The 12,986-nt window shown below is 41.7% G+C and overlaps 1 protein-coding gene across 3 annotated transcripts in view; it reads right to left on the bottom strand.

Annotated features, from left to right (window-relative positions):
* The window catches only part of zbtb34 (zinc finger and BTB domain containing 34), a 43,959-nt gene extending 31,312 nt beyond the window's left edge, over window positions 1-12,647 (bottom strand). Inside the window, exons 1-3 of one of the 3 annotated variants that reach the window (XM_043720236.1) lie at window positions 11,751-12,647; window positions 11,361-11,475; window positions 11,158-11,248 (exon numbers count right to left, since the gene is read on the bottom strand). The gene's annotated coding sequence lies outside the window, so the exon portion shown is untranslated. Of the gene's footprint in view, window positions 1-11,157 lie in introns of all 3 variants that reach the window. The other 2 variants (XM_043720233.1, XM_043720235.1) reach the window with 2 other exon arrangements.
* Between the last annotated feature and the right edge of the window lie 339 nt (window positions 12,648-12,986).

Genomic DNA, 12,986 nt, shown 5'->3' with positions numbered 1-12,986 from the left:
AGTTTTGGATAAGCACCTTGCTATTCAAGACAGTAACTCTCACCTTACCTCTGGAATTCAGCTCTTTTGCCCCTGTTTGACTGTAAGCCAACAAAGCTGTAATGTGGCTTTGGCAGAATCCAACCTGACTGCGAGTGAGCAAATCCTGCTTGGTAATACTGTTAATGACACCCTCCATCATTTTACAGATGATGAAAAGCAGATTTGATGGTGTATTTTTCCATGTTTGTACAGATCATACCTAGGCAACTGTCCACATTGTTGGGCAGCTACCAGTATTGGCCAGGGGTCCACACATTCTGCAGCACGTCTTCAGAACTACTGCCACAATATTATTGAGGTTAACAGTTTTTGCAGTGTCCAGCACCTTCAGCCATTTTTTTGATATCATGTGAAGTGAACTGAATTGGCTGAAACCTGGCATCTGAGAGGTTAGGGACCTCAGGAGAAGATTGAGATGGATCATCAACTCAGCGTTCCTGGCTGACAGTTGTTGCAAATACTTCAACCTTACCTTTTGCACTAGTGTGCTGGACTCTGTCATCATTGAGAATGAGAATATTTCTGGAACATCCTCTTCCAGTTATTTGTTTAATTGTCCAACACTATTCATGACTGAATGAAGCAGGACTGAGATGATAGATTTCCAGCAGCTAATACAACTATGCTCTTTATGCTTGAAATGATTCAACTAGTGGAAAACTTGCCCAATTTCCATTTCTTGGGCTCCTCGATTTCACTCTTGGCTAATTGCTGTGTTGATGTCAAGGGTTGTCACTCTTACCTCACCTTTGGAGTTTAGCTTTTTTGTTCATGTTTGCATCAAGGCTGTAGTGAGGTCAAATGCTGAGTAACACTTGCAGAGCCCAAACTGATGTGAGTAAGCAGATTATTGAAATATAAAGTGTCACTTGATAGTACTGCAGATATCTTCCATCAGTTTGCTGATCATGGAAAGTAGGCTGATGAGATCTACCTAGCTGGGTTTGATTTGTCTTGCTTTTTGTAGACAGGACAGATCTGTGAAACACCCTCTTGACTGTATATTTCTATGCTAACAGCACTATTGGGTCTTGGAATGGTGATGGTGATAACTGAAACAGTGTCTGCAAGGTATGATTCACTGAGCAGGTCTATAAGAAAGTTGTTGCCTGATGAAGCTATAGCACAGGTCTCCCAATTGTGGCACAAGCCCCAGATGTTAGTAAGGAGGACATTAGAGGGCTGGGATCGCCATTGAAGTTTCTGGTGCCGAGGTTGATGCTGGGTGAACAGTTCTGTTTCAAACAGACCCCAGCACCAAGGATATATTTCCCTCCCCTCCCCTATCAGCTTTCCGTAGAGACCACTCCCTCCGCGACTCCCTTGTCAGATCCACACCCCCCACTGACCCAACCTCCACTCCCGGCACCTTCCCTTGCAACCGCAGGAGGTGCAACACTTGCGCCCACACCTCCCCCCTCACTTCTCTCCAAGGCCCCAAAGGAAACTTCCATATCCGCCACAGATTCACCTGCACCTCCACCCACATCATCTACTGCATCCGCTGCAGCCGGTGTGGCCTCCTCTATATTGGGGAGACAGGCCGCCTACTCGCGGAGCGACTCAGAGAGCACCTCTGGGCCACCCGGACGAACCAACCCAACCAACCAGCTCGGCACCGCCTTCCTGACCTGCAGTCTTCTTCTTGACCTCTCCGCCTCCATCCTACTCCGACCTATCACCCTCACCTTGACCTCTTTCCACCTATCACATTTCCAACGCCCCTCCTCCAAGTCCCTCCTCCCTACCTTTTATCTTCTCCTGCTGAACACTCTCTGCTCATTCCAGAAGAAGGGCCTGTGCCCGAAACGTCGAATCTCCTGTTCCCTGGATGCTGCCTGACCTGCTGTGCTGTTCCAGCAATAAAGTTTCAACTTTGATCTCCAGCATCTGCAGACCTCACTTTCTCCTCCAGTTCTGTTTCATACCCTTTTGACTTTTCTATAGAGCATGGTACCACCTAGTGGTGTACAAGGTCATTTTTGGGGCAGTTGAGCATTGACCAGAATCTGTAGTTAATTTTGACCAAAACAATATTTCCTTCCCCACAGGACATAAGAGAAACAGTTGGGCTTTATGACAACTGACAATGGATCCTGCCACCATTGGTTGGCCTAGCTTCTTATTCCTGATTTATTTAATAATTGAATTATCATAAATTTTTTGTCATGACCAAACTTCACTTAAGATGTGAGGTTCCCTGGAATGCTGCAGAGTAGATTTATCAAAGCAATTCTAATGGATTTGAATGACAAGATTAAGTTGGAGAAGGTGAGATTGCCATCCTTGGAGGAGAGGATAGAGGTATATAAGATTATGGACCGGTTTTCAAAAGACAGACAAAAGAAACTGTTTCCATTAGCTGATGGTACAAGGACAAAGGGGATTCAAATTTAAAATTTTGGGCAAGTGATGAGGAAGAACATTTTTTTAACATGGCAAATAATAAATAACTTGAAATTTGCTGCTTGCAAGGTTGATAGAAGCAGAGATGATGAATAATTTCAAAAGAAAATTGGATGAGCACTTGAGGGAAATCAACTCAAGTTTAACTTGAGTTAAAAATCAACTCAACTTTAACTTTCCTGATATTGATTGGGAAAGCTATAGCTCAAGTTCGTTAGATGGGTCAGTGTTTGTTCAATGTGTGCAGGAATAATTTCAAAAGAAAATTGGATGAGCACTTGAGGGAAATCAACTCACATGGCAAAGGATAGAGAGTGAGGGAATGGGAGTAGCTGAATTACTCTACCAAGAGCCACATGGACCTGAGGTGCTGAATAAGCTTTTGCTTTTTTTCCAGTCCAGGTGGAAAATATTTGGCCCATTAAATCTGTACTCCTCTCTGAAACCACAACTCTGCTAGTCCCACACCCCTATCTTTTCCCTACACCCCAACAAATATTTTCCCTTCAGTTAATTAGCAAATTTGTCTTTTTGAACCAAATTTGAATTTGCCTCCAACACACTTTGTGCATTCCAAATCCTAGCCACCAGCAGCATGAAATGTTTTTCCTCATGTTGCCATTGATTCTTTTGCCATTTCTTCGATCATTGTCTTCTGACTTTTGACTGTTCGACCAAAAGGAATATTTTCCCACTACTCTGTCCAAAACTCTCACAAAATTGAACATCTCTTTCGAATATCATTTCAATTTTCAATAAGGAGAACAGCCCCAGTTTAGATTAGATTAGATTACTTACAGTGTGGAAGCAGGCCCTTCGACCCAACAAGTCCACACCGACCCGCCGAAGCGCAACCCACCCAGACCCATTCCCCTACATTTATCCCTTCACCTAACACTACAGGCAATTTAGCATGGCCAATTCACCTAACCTGCACATTTTTGGATTGTGGGAGGAAACCGAAGCACCCGGAGGAAACCCTTCTCTAATCTATTCATATAACTGGAGTCTTCTATGCCTGGAACCATTAGCACATCTCTTTTCTCCATCCTCTCCAATGAGTTAACATCCCCACTAACGTGGTGCTCAGAATTGGGCACAGTAGTCCAGTTGAGACAGATTCTGTTTTAAAACACTCATTGCAACTTGCTTGGTTTTTGTACTTGCTGCCTGCGAGCATAAAATCCATAATCTCACGTGCATTTCTGGTTGTAATCATTTGTACAAAATATAGGCAACTCATGGACTTATAGAAAACAAAAGGAAGATATAATGCAAAGCTGATTTAATTGAACATTTTCTTCCAAAACTGCTGTGAGGAAACAGTTTGCTTGCTGTCCAGTCCATAAGACCACACAAGATATAGGAACAGGTCATTCAGTCTGTCAAGTCTACTTCACCAATCGTGGTCAATCTGATGGTCCTCACCTCCACTTTGTTGCCTTTTCTTCATAACCTTTAGTTCCCTTACTAATTAAAATTCTATTTCAGCTTGAATATAGTTAATGACCCACTTCCGCAGGCCTCTGTGATAAAGAATTCCACAGTCACTATCCACTGAGAAAAAAATAAATCCTCCTCATTTCTGTCCTGGCTTGGGTGAGTCCTACTCTAAGATTATGCCTTCTGGTCCGAGACACTTCCTCAAGCAGAAAAAGACCTTTTTGCAAATCCTAAGAATCTTGTGTGTTTCAATAAGAATGCCTCTCATTCTTCCAAATTCGAGTACAGGCCCAACTTACTCAACTTTTCTTCATAAGACAGCCTCCCCCATACCTGGGATTAATCCAATTAACCTTCTCTGAACTGCCTCCAATGTCAGTATATCTTTCCTTAATAAAAAGAGAGACCAAAATTACCAAATCTCAATCCAGATGTGGACTAATTACTGTCTCTATATTTTTGGCAAGACTTCCCTACTTTTATACTCTGTTCTGTTTGAAGTAAGCGTATCATGCATTTGCAAAAAACAAAAATCTGCACAGCTCTTCCCAGTCACACTCCTCCAGGGTCCATTCCTACTGGTTCAAAGAGCTACTTTCTCCAGCATTATTACTAAAAGTGCAACCTCTGGATATTTTGGTTTGGAATGCTCCTCTGCAAGGGGCATTTCCTTTGTCTCTTGGGCCATTTTACAACATTCAACAATGACAACATTGCTATGGAAATGCAATTTATTGTTCAATCATCGCAAGAGAATAGTAATATTTGTGCAAAAGGAAATGGAGTTGGAAGAAGTGCAGACTGTGTGTGCAAATTAAAGTTTATTTGTTAACTAAGATGGCAGAACATTATTGAGAAACAGTCACTGCTGATTTAACATGGGTAGATGATGTCCTATTGACAATTTAAACATTGATTTCTTTTTATTGTCATCAACAGAATATATGGGTGCCATCTTCTGATATTTTTGTATATGGGAGAATTGGATGCAAGTTCAGAGGCCACCTCCTTGTCCACTATCTGTGCTTCCAATCGCCCCCACCCCACCCCAACACACACACACATATAAATATTTGCAGGGGTGACAGATAATCAGAGAAGGCAAATTGAGGCCTTTCAGATACCATTAACTGACCGTTTAGGTGTCTTAATTGCTGTTAAGTGAAGAATTCAGCCATGGGCATTCTTGCACATCATCTAATTGCTATGATCGTGAAAAAGGGGTGATTTCTGACTGGAGGAAATCTACCCAATTATTTCCCCTAATATCCATCTCCAAAGAGGAAAATTCTATGTCTTATTGTTGTCTATATTTAATGTGTTTTATGTGTGAGATCAGTGTGTTGGCTTACCCTTAGAATGATCTGACCCAATTTGTTCATGGAATGCCCTGCCAGTAGCAGTGGTGGACTCTCCCTCTTTATGGGCATTTAAGCGGGCATTGGATAGGTATATGGAGGATAGTGGGTTAGTATAGGTTAGGTGGGCTTGGATCAGCGCAACATCGAGGGCCAAAGGGCCTGTACTGCGCTGTATTCTTCTATGTTCTATGTTCTAATTTAAAACAGGACGTCTTGTGCACCTCATCATGCATATGGGGCAATCTAGGATCAGAGGACATCATCTCAGAATAAGAAGTTATACATTTAAGACAGATGAGGAGGAATTTCTTCTCTCGGGGGTAGTGACTGTGTAGATTTCTTTACCACAGAGGGCTGTTGAGGCTGGGTTGTTAAGTATATTTAAAGCTGAGATAGACAGATTCTTAATCCATAAGGAAATTGAGCGTTATAGGAAATAGGCAGGAAAATAAAATTCAGGATCATCAGTTCAGCCATGATCTCATCAAATGGCAGAACAGATATAATGGGCTGAATGGTCTATTCAAAGAGTCATAGAGGTGTACAGCATGGAAACAGGTCCTTTGGTCCAACCCGTCCATGCCAACCAGATATCCCAACCCAATCTAGTCCCACCTGCCAGCACCCGGCCCATATCCCTCCAAACCCTTCTTATTCATATACCCATCATGATGCCTTTTAATAGTATTGGCCTCCACGACTTCCTCTGGCAGCTCATTCCATACACGTATCACCCTCTACGCGAAAATGTCCCTTAAGTCCCACCTGCCAGCACCCGGCCCATATCCCTCCAAACCGTTCTTATTCATATACCCATCCAGATGCCTTTTAAATGTTGCAATAGTATTGGCCTCCACGACTTCCTCTGGCAGCTCATTCCATACACGTATCACCCTCTACGCGAAAATGTCCCTTATGTCTCTTTTATATCACTCCCCTCTCACCCTAAACCTATGCCCTCTAGTTCTGGACTCCCCCACGCCAGGGAAAAGACTTTGTCTATTTATCCTATCCTTGCCCCTCATTATTTTATAAACCTCTATAAGGTCACCCCTCAGCCTCCAACTCTCCAGGGAAAACAGCCCTAGCCCATTTAACTTCTCCTTATAGCTCAAATCCTCCAACCCTGGCAACATCCTTGCAAAAAGGTTTCACAACATCTTTCCGATAGAAAGGGGACCAGAATTGCATGCAATATTCCAAAAGTGGCCCAACTAATGTCCTGTACAGCTGCAACATGACCTCCCAACTCCTTTATTGGTCAGCGTACTCAATACGCTGACCAATAAAGGAAAGTATACCAAACGCCTTCTTCACTATCCTATCAACCTGTGACTCCACTTTCAAGGAGCTACGAACCTGCACTCCAAGGTCTCTTTGTTCAGCAATGCTCCCTAGGGCCTTACCATTAAGTGTATAAGTGCTGTTAAGATTTGTTTTCCCAAAATGCAGCACCTCACATTTATCTAAATTAAACTCCATCTGCCACTTTCAACCCATTGGCCAACCTGATCAAGATCCCATTGTAATCTGAGGTAACCTTCTTCGCTGTCAACTACACCTCCGAATTTGGTGTCATCTGCAAACTTACTAACTGTACCTCTTATGCTCACATCCAAATCATTTATATAAATGATGAAAAGTCGTGGACCCAGCACAGATCCTTGTGGCACTCCACTGGTCACAGGCCTCCAGTCTGAAAAATAACCCTCCATTACCATCTTCTTATTCCTATACCAATCTGGATATCTTTGAAATGTTGTAATTGTACCAGCCTCCATCCCTTTCTCTGGGAGCTCATTTCATGCACTCAAAAAGTTGTCCCTTAGGTCCCTTTTAAATCTTTTCCCTCTCACTTTAACCCTATGCCCTCTAGTTTTTGACTGCCCCACCCCAGGGAAAAGACCTTGTCTGTTTACCCTATCTATGCCCCTCATAATTTCACAAACCTCTAAGATCACCCCTCAGTCTCTAACGCTCGAGGGAAAATAGCTGCAATCTATTCAGTCTCTCCCTATAGCTCAAACTCTTTAACCCTGGCAACATCTTTGTAAATCTTTTCTGAACCCTTTCAAGTTTCACAACATCCTTTCTATAGCAGGGAGATCAAAGCTGCATGCAGTATTCCAATAGTGTCCTAACCACAACACTAAAGGCAAACTTGCTAAATGCCTTCTTCACTATCCTATCTACCTGTGACTCCACTTTCAAGGAACTGTAATGTAATCTAATTAAAAACTATGAACCTGCACTTCAAGGTCTCTGTGTTCAGCAGCACTCCCCAACTTATACACCTTACCATTAAGTGTATAAGTTATGTCCTGATTTGCCTTTCCAAAATGAAGCACCTCACATTTATCTAAATTAAATTCCATCTGCCAATCCCAGATATAACTGGGTTACAATTGCATATCTTAATCCAGCAGCACTAGAAAGAAATTCCATTGTAGTCTGAGGTAACCTTCTTCATTGTCCACCATAGATCCAATTTTGGTGTCATCTGCAAACGTACGTTCACTCTTATATTCACACCGAAATCATTTATATAAATGATGAAAAACAGTGGACCCAGCACTGTTCCTTATGGCACACCGCTGGTCACAGGCCTCGAGTCTGAAAAGCAACCCTCCACAACCACCCTCTGTCTGCTACCTTCGAGCCAGTTCTGTATCCAAATAGATAGTTCTCCCTCTATTCCGTGTGATCTAACCTTGCTAACCAGTCTACCATGAGGAACTGTCGAACACCTTACTGAAGTCTATATAGATCACATCCACTGCTCTGACCTCATCAATCCTCTTTGTTACTTCTTCAAAAATAAATGAAACAAGAAAAAAGTTTCCCTCTGCACTTCATTTCAGATGATTTATAGAAGTGCTATACTTTCAAAATAGAAAATAGTTTTATCAAAAACTGATGAGATATAAAAATAGACTATTTAATTTTTTTTAAATTAAAAGCATCATATTCTGTGTGTGTTAGGTTTAGAATAAATAGTATGGCTGCTCGTGTCCTCACCTTCTCAGTCTGATTCACCCATCACCATGGTCTCTGAACCACACTGCCTTCGAGTTAAGTAATGCCTAATTTTTCCATAGTTCTGAAATATCCTGTCGCTTTAGAATCCTCACATATACGCATTTCTCTAATTCTGAGCATCTCTGACTTTAAATGCTTTACCAATGTACACCTCTCTGCCTTTCTACTTTTAAAAATACTCAATACCTACCTCTTTGAGCAAGCTTTTGTTTATCCGTCCAAATATCCCATATGGCCTGACATCATCTTTGGTATTATAATGCCCAAAGAGATTTGACATGTTTTAGTGTATTAAAAATATACAAAATACAAGTTTTTGTTGTGTTTTAAATAATCTAGAAGACAAATCTAAAATTTAAAATAAATAAGACATTTCCTCCTGATTTATCTCATTTTCCTTTTTATCATTTAAAACAGTGACATTTAGACAGATGTACCAGATTTGTTATCTTATTTTAAATTCAAGTCAGCTCTTTCTGCTGTGTTACTTTCTAAGTGGAACTGGAGCCATTTCACTGCCAAACAGTGTTTTGACAGATATAACTGGGTTACAATTGCCTATCTTAATCCAGCAGCTCTAGAAAAAGAGAGCAAGTCTCTTTAAAAAAATAAGATTTATTTGCTCTGTTGCCCAATAAAAAAATTTATTAAATTTGAAGAATTTGAGACTTTCATGACAAATCTTTCTAGTATCAAGCAAAAACTCCAATCAGACCCCATGTTGCTCAGAATATGACTTTTGCAAGTCAATTAGGTAAGTTTACAGGAGGACCTCCCGAAGAATAGGTTTCATGTTGTTATGAATGCACATAAACCTGTAATTTAAATGTTATTTATTCATTGAAAAGATGTCGGTGCCACAGGAAAAGCTGATGTGTACTGCTCTTCTACTGTTGCCCTCAGCTCTATATAACTGTCCGGAAATTTCTAGACTGCTTAAGTAGCCAACCACATAAAAGGCCATAGTGAGTGAGAAAAGTGAGTTTCCTGGCCTAAACTGCATTGATTATGTTTATATGACAGCAGACAGTCTCAAGGTCAATTTACTGATGCTATCTTTCTTTCTTCAATCTTTAAGTAAAGATACTGAATAAAGATCTGTCGATGTGACATTTTAACTCTGAATTTACTGTGCAGAAACAGGCCATTCAGCTGTGCCAACCCACACCAGCCTTTATGCTCCATTCAAGAATCATATCCTTCTTCACTTATCAGGATAATGCTCTATTACTTTCTCCTTTGTATTCTTGTCTGGCTTCTCCTTAAATTCATCAATGCTATTCATTTCAACTGTTCTCTGTAGTTGAATTGTAAACTGGGCGGCACGGTGGTTAGCACTGCTGCCTCATAGCGCCAGAGACCCGGGTTCAATTCCCGCCTCAGGCGAGTGACTGTGTGGAGTTTGCATATTCTCCCCGTGTCTGCGTGGGTTTCCTCCAGGTGCTCCGGTTTCCTCCCACAGTCCAAAAATGTGCAGGTTAGGTGAATTGACCATGCTAAATTGCCCGTAGTGTTAGGTGAAGGGGTAAATGTAGGGGAATGGGTGTGGGTGGGTTGCGCTTCGGTGGGTCGGTGTGGACTTGTTGGGCCGAAGGGCCTGTTTCCACGCTAAGTAATTTTTAAAAAAATGAAGATTTCATCATTTTAATTTTTGTGGAGAGCCATTTGCACTCTTAAAATTTATGTGCCTTTCTTTCCTGTTCACTGTGCAGTAGTGTCATATTTACCATACTAGCAAACTAGAGGCAGTAAGAAGAGGGGTTGGGGAAAAGAATGTCTAGTTGAGCTTTTAATGAAATTAGGACAACTAGGGACAGGCAATATATGTAGAATTACCAACACTACCCACACACACTGAAAACAAAATCGAAAAAGGACCTCAATATAAAATTGTCATTTTGGATCTGTCGTCTCCATAAAATGGTATGTGGAGTACCGTCTTATGGTCTGAACTTGCAAAGCAGTAAATGGCTTCCAATTGATTTTCTCATGTGCCCTTTTCAAAACAGCAAATCCTCATTCTTCCCACTCCTGAGAATTTCGAGATTGCTACAAATTGTAGGCCACTCAAAGAGATATCTTATTACAATTTTTATAAAAGAATATTATATTTATTGATCAAAGGTTACAAGGATTTCAATGAATATGCAAAATTTCATAAGTCATTTGCAGATATTGTTTTTTGTGAATGAAAGAATTCTGATAGCATGAGTGAAAGAACAATTTTTTTTATTGGCTGCCTTCCCAGATTTATTCTGAAAAGATATTGGGTAGAATCTTATAGGGGCCTGGGCTATGATGAGAACCTGGGAGAATTGTGTGAGAAGTTGAGCGAGGCCTTCCTGACAATGAAAGCAACTAGCTGCATTTTCCAAATAAAGAGATGAGATTCTCACTAGACACTGGCAAGATGCCGATTAAAGGGGATTACTGCTTGTTGTCTGCCCATTTCACTGCAGATTGTACCTCAGTAATATGCAACTTCTTATTCTACCACCTGCGCTGAACAAATTAGACACTAAGAAATCTTGACTTGAAGTCTGAGCAGTTACCTAGCAGCTTCTGCTCACTACTTCCTACCAAGGCCCTCCATCTAGGACACCCAATATCAGTATCTCAGGGCACACATCCATGAACAGTGATTGCATACACCATATCCACTGACTTTGGCACTGGATATTGCCAGCCCCTCCACATTGTCATGGCACATCTCTGATCCATTTACAATATGTTTCTGCACTTTAAAAGGTACACCTCAGGGTTCACTGACAACTAACAGGATCAGGCATCCAGCTTAGGGATTGTACCAGGCTGCATCTCAGGTATGTTCACTTGCTGTTATAGTGTTTACTCACTTTGAGCCTACCTGGATGCTTATAGTATCCCTGCGTTGCCTTTTTGTACTTTCCAGTCTGAATCAGAGCTGTCAGGTTCATGGTACTTCAGTCTTGCCTTGCCTTTCAGCGCAGACACAAAATCAAGAAGTTTAACATGGTTGACAGCTGTTCTCAGTTAAGGGAAATAGCCTTCCATCAAGGACCCCGGCACAGTAAGGGCAACCTCCAATACCTGTCTTGGATGCAGTCAGTCAGCCTCTTGGGGTGGTCAGGATCCTTTCCTTGTGAGGGATGAGGAACTGAATATCAGAACATGTTCATTCTGCCTTCATGTGGGTTGTTTTCTCCTGTAATGAGAGAAGAGGAGGAATTGAGCGAGATGAAAGTGGCTGGCACAACTGTTAGTGTTGTGCTGGTGCAGGTAGGGGAAAATGGTGATGTATCCCAAGTGAATGAGTAAGAGTAGAGGCATGCAGGGTTAGCGGTGTGGGGTTTGAGGTGGGTGACAATGAGTGAGAGGAGATGTTGCATGCAATAGTAAAAAAGGGTTGAGCCTTGAAGGGAAATTGGTGAAGAAGAGACAGAGTGATAAAGAGGTAGTAGAGAGACAATAGCAGCTTACCCTGGTAGATCCGAGGAGGTCAATGACCTTCTTCATGCAGTGCTGGGCATTCTCTGGATGGCTGGGCTGGGCATTCTCTGGATGGCTGGATTGCACTGATTTGTGTGGCAACCAAGGACCAGGTTGGCAAGGCCTGTTGTCATGGCCTCCTTTGGCAGTCCTGGAGATTGAGGATGGTACTCCTGTGCACCACCCCATGGAAAAGAACCTCCAGCCGCCTGTCCTCAAAGTTAGGTCAAAATGTCCCTCTATGCCATGACATTTGCCATGGGCAAATATCACAAACTGTGCAGGGCAGTTTGGGTGTGTCAGCGTTGTCCAGGTGCAAAATAATCTTTAAAAGATGGCACTGTCAACAGGAATGCTGGTCTATTTCAAAATATCTGGTCAGCGGCAAGTTTTTCCAGTTATGGCAAGTGGTAGAATAAAGCAAACATTGAGTTGCTATTGGATTGGGCAGATAGATAATGAGGTAGTTTTGGGACAAAACTTACTAAGCCTCACGGACATGAACCTTCTGTGAAATTCAATTAAGCTGACATGTAGCCGGAAAAAATTTTTAAGGTTCAGCCTGTTGTCATTGCAGACTATTAAAGAAAAAGTTAAAATCCATTAGTTTAGATTTGAGCTTTTGCTGTAGATAGTTATGACAATCCGAAATCGTTAAAGTAAACCTTGCATCCAAAAAAAATGTCTGCTTTATTTAGTTTTCATTGGAACAGAGGGCGAGTCAGTGAAAAAAATGCATGCTACTTTTGTGAAAGAAGCAATTTAGGGGAAGCAACGGCCTAGTGATATTACTGCAGGACTATTAATCCAGAGACTGAGGAAATGTTCTGGGGACTGCTGGGTTTGAATCCCGCCATGGCAGATTGTGGAATTTGAATTAAATAAATATTTGGAATTAAGAGTTTAATGATGACCGTGAATCCATTGTCGATTGTTGGGAAAAACACACCTGGTTCACTGATGCCCTTTAGTGAAGGACACTGCCATCTTCAACTGGTCTGGCCTACATGTGACTCCAGATGCACAGCAATGTGGTTGACCCTTAGTTGCCCCTTTTGGGCAATTAAGGATGGGCAATACATGCTGGCTTAGCCAGCGATGCCCTCATCCCATGAATTAATAAAAACAAAATTACCAATGAGTTCTGTACAATACCAGACTGATTTCAACTCGTGGCTTTAATGTAAAGAAATTGTTAAGTGATGATGTGGGATTCTCTTAAATTGT

The sequence above is a fragment of the Chiloscyllium plagiosum genome, chromosome 30 (genome assembly GCF_004010195.1).
Source record: "Chiloscyllium plagiosum isolate BGI_BamShark_2017 chromosome 30, ASM401019v2, whole genome shotgun sequence".
Classification (NCBI taxonomy): Eukaryota; Metazoa; Chordata; class Chondrichthyes; order Orectolobiformes; family Hemiscylliidae; genus Chiloscyllium; species Chiloscyllium plagiosum.
This window is presented reverse-complemented; position numbering and strand designations above follow the sequence as displayed.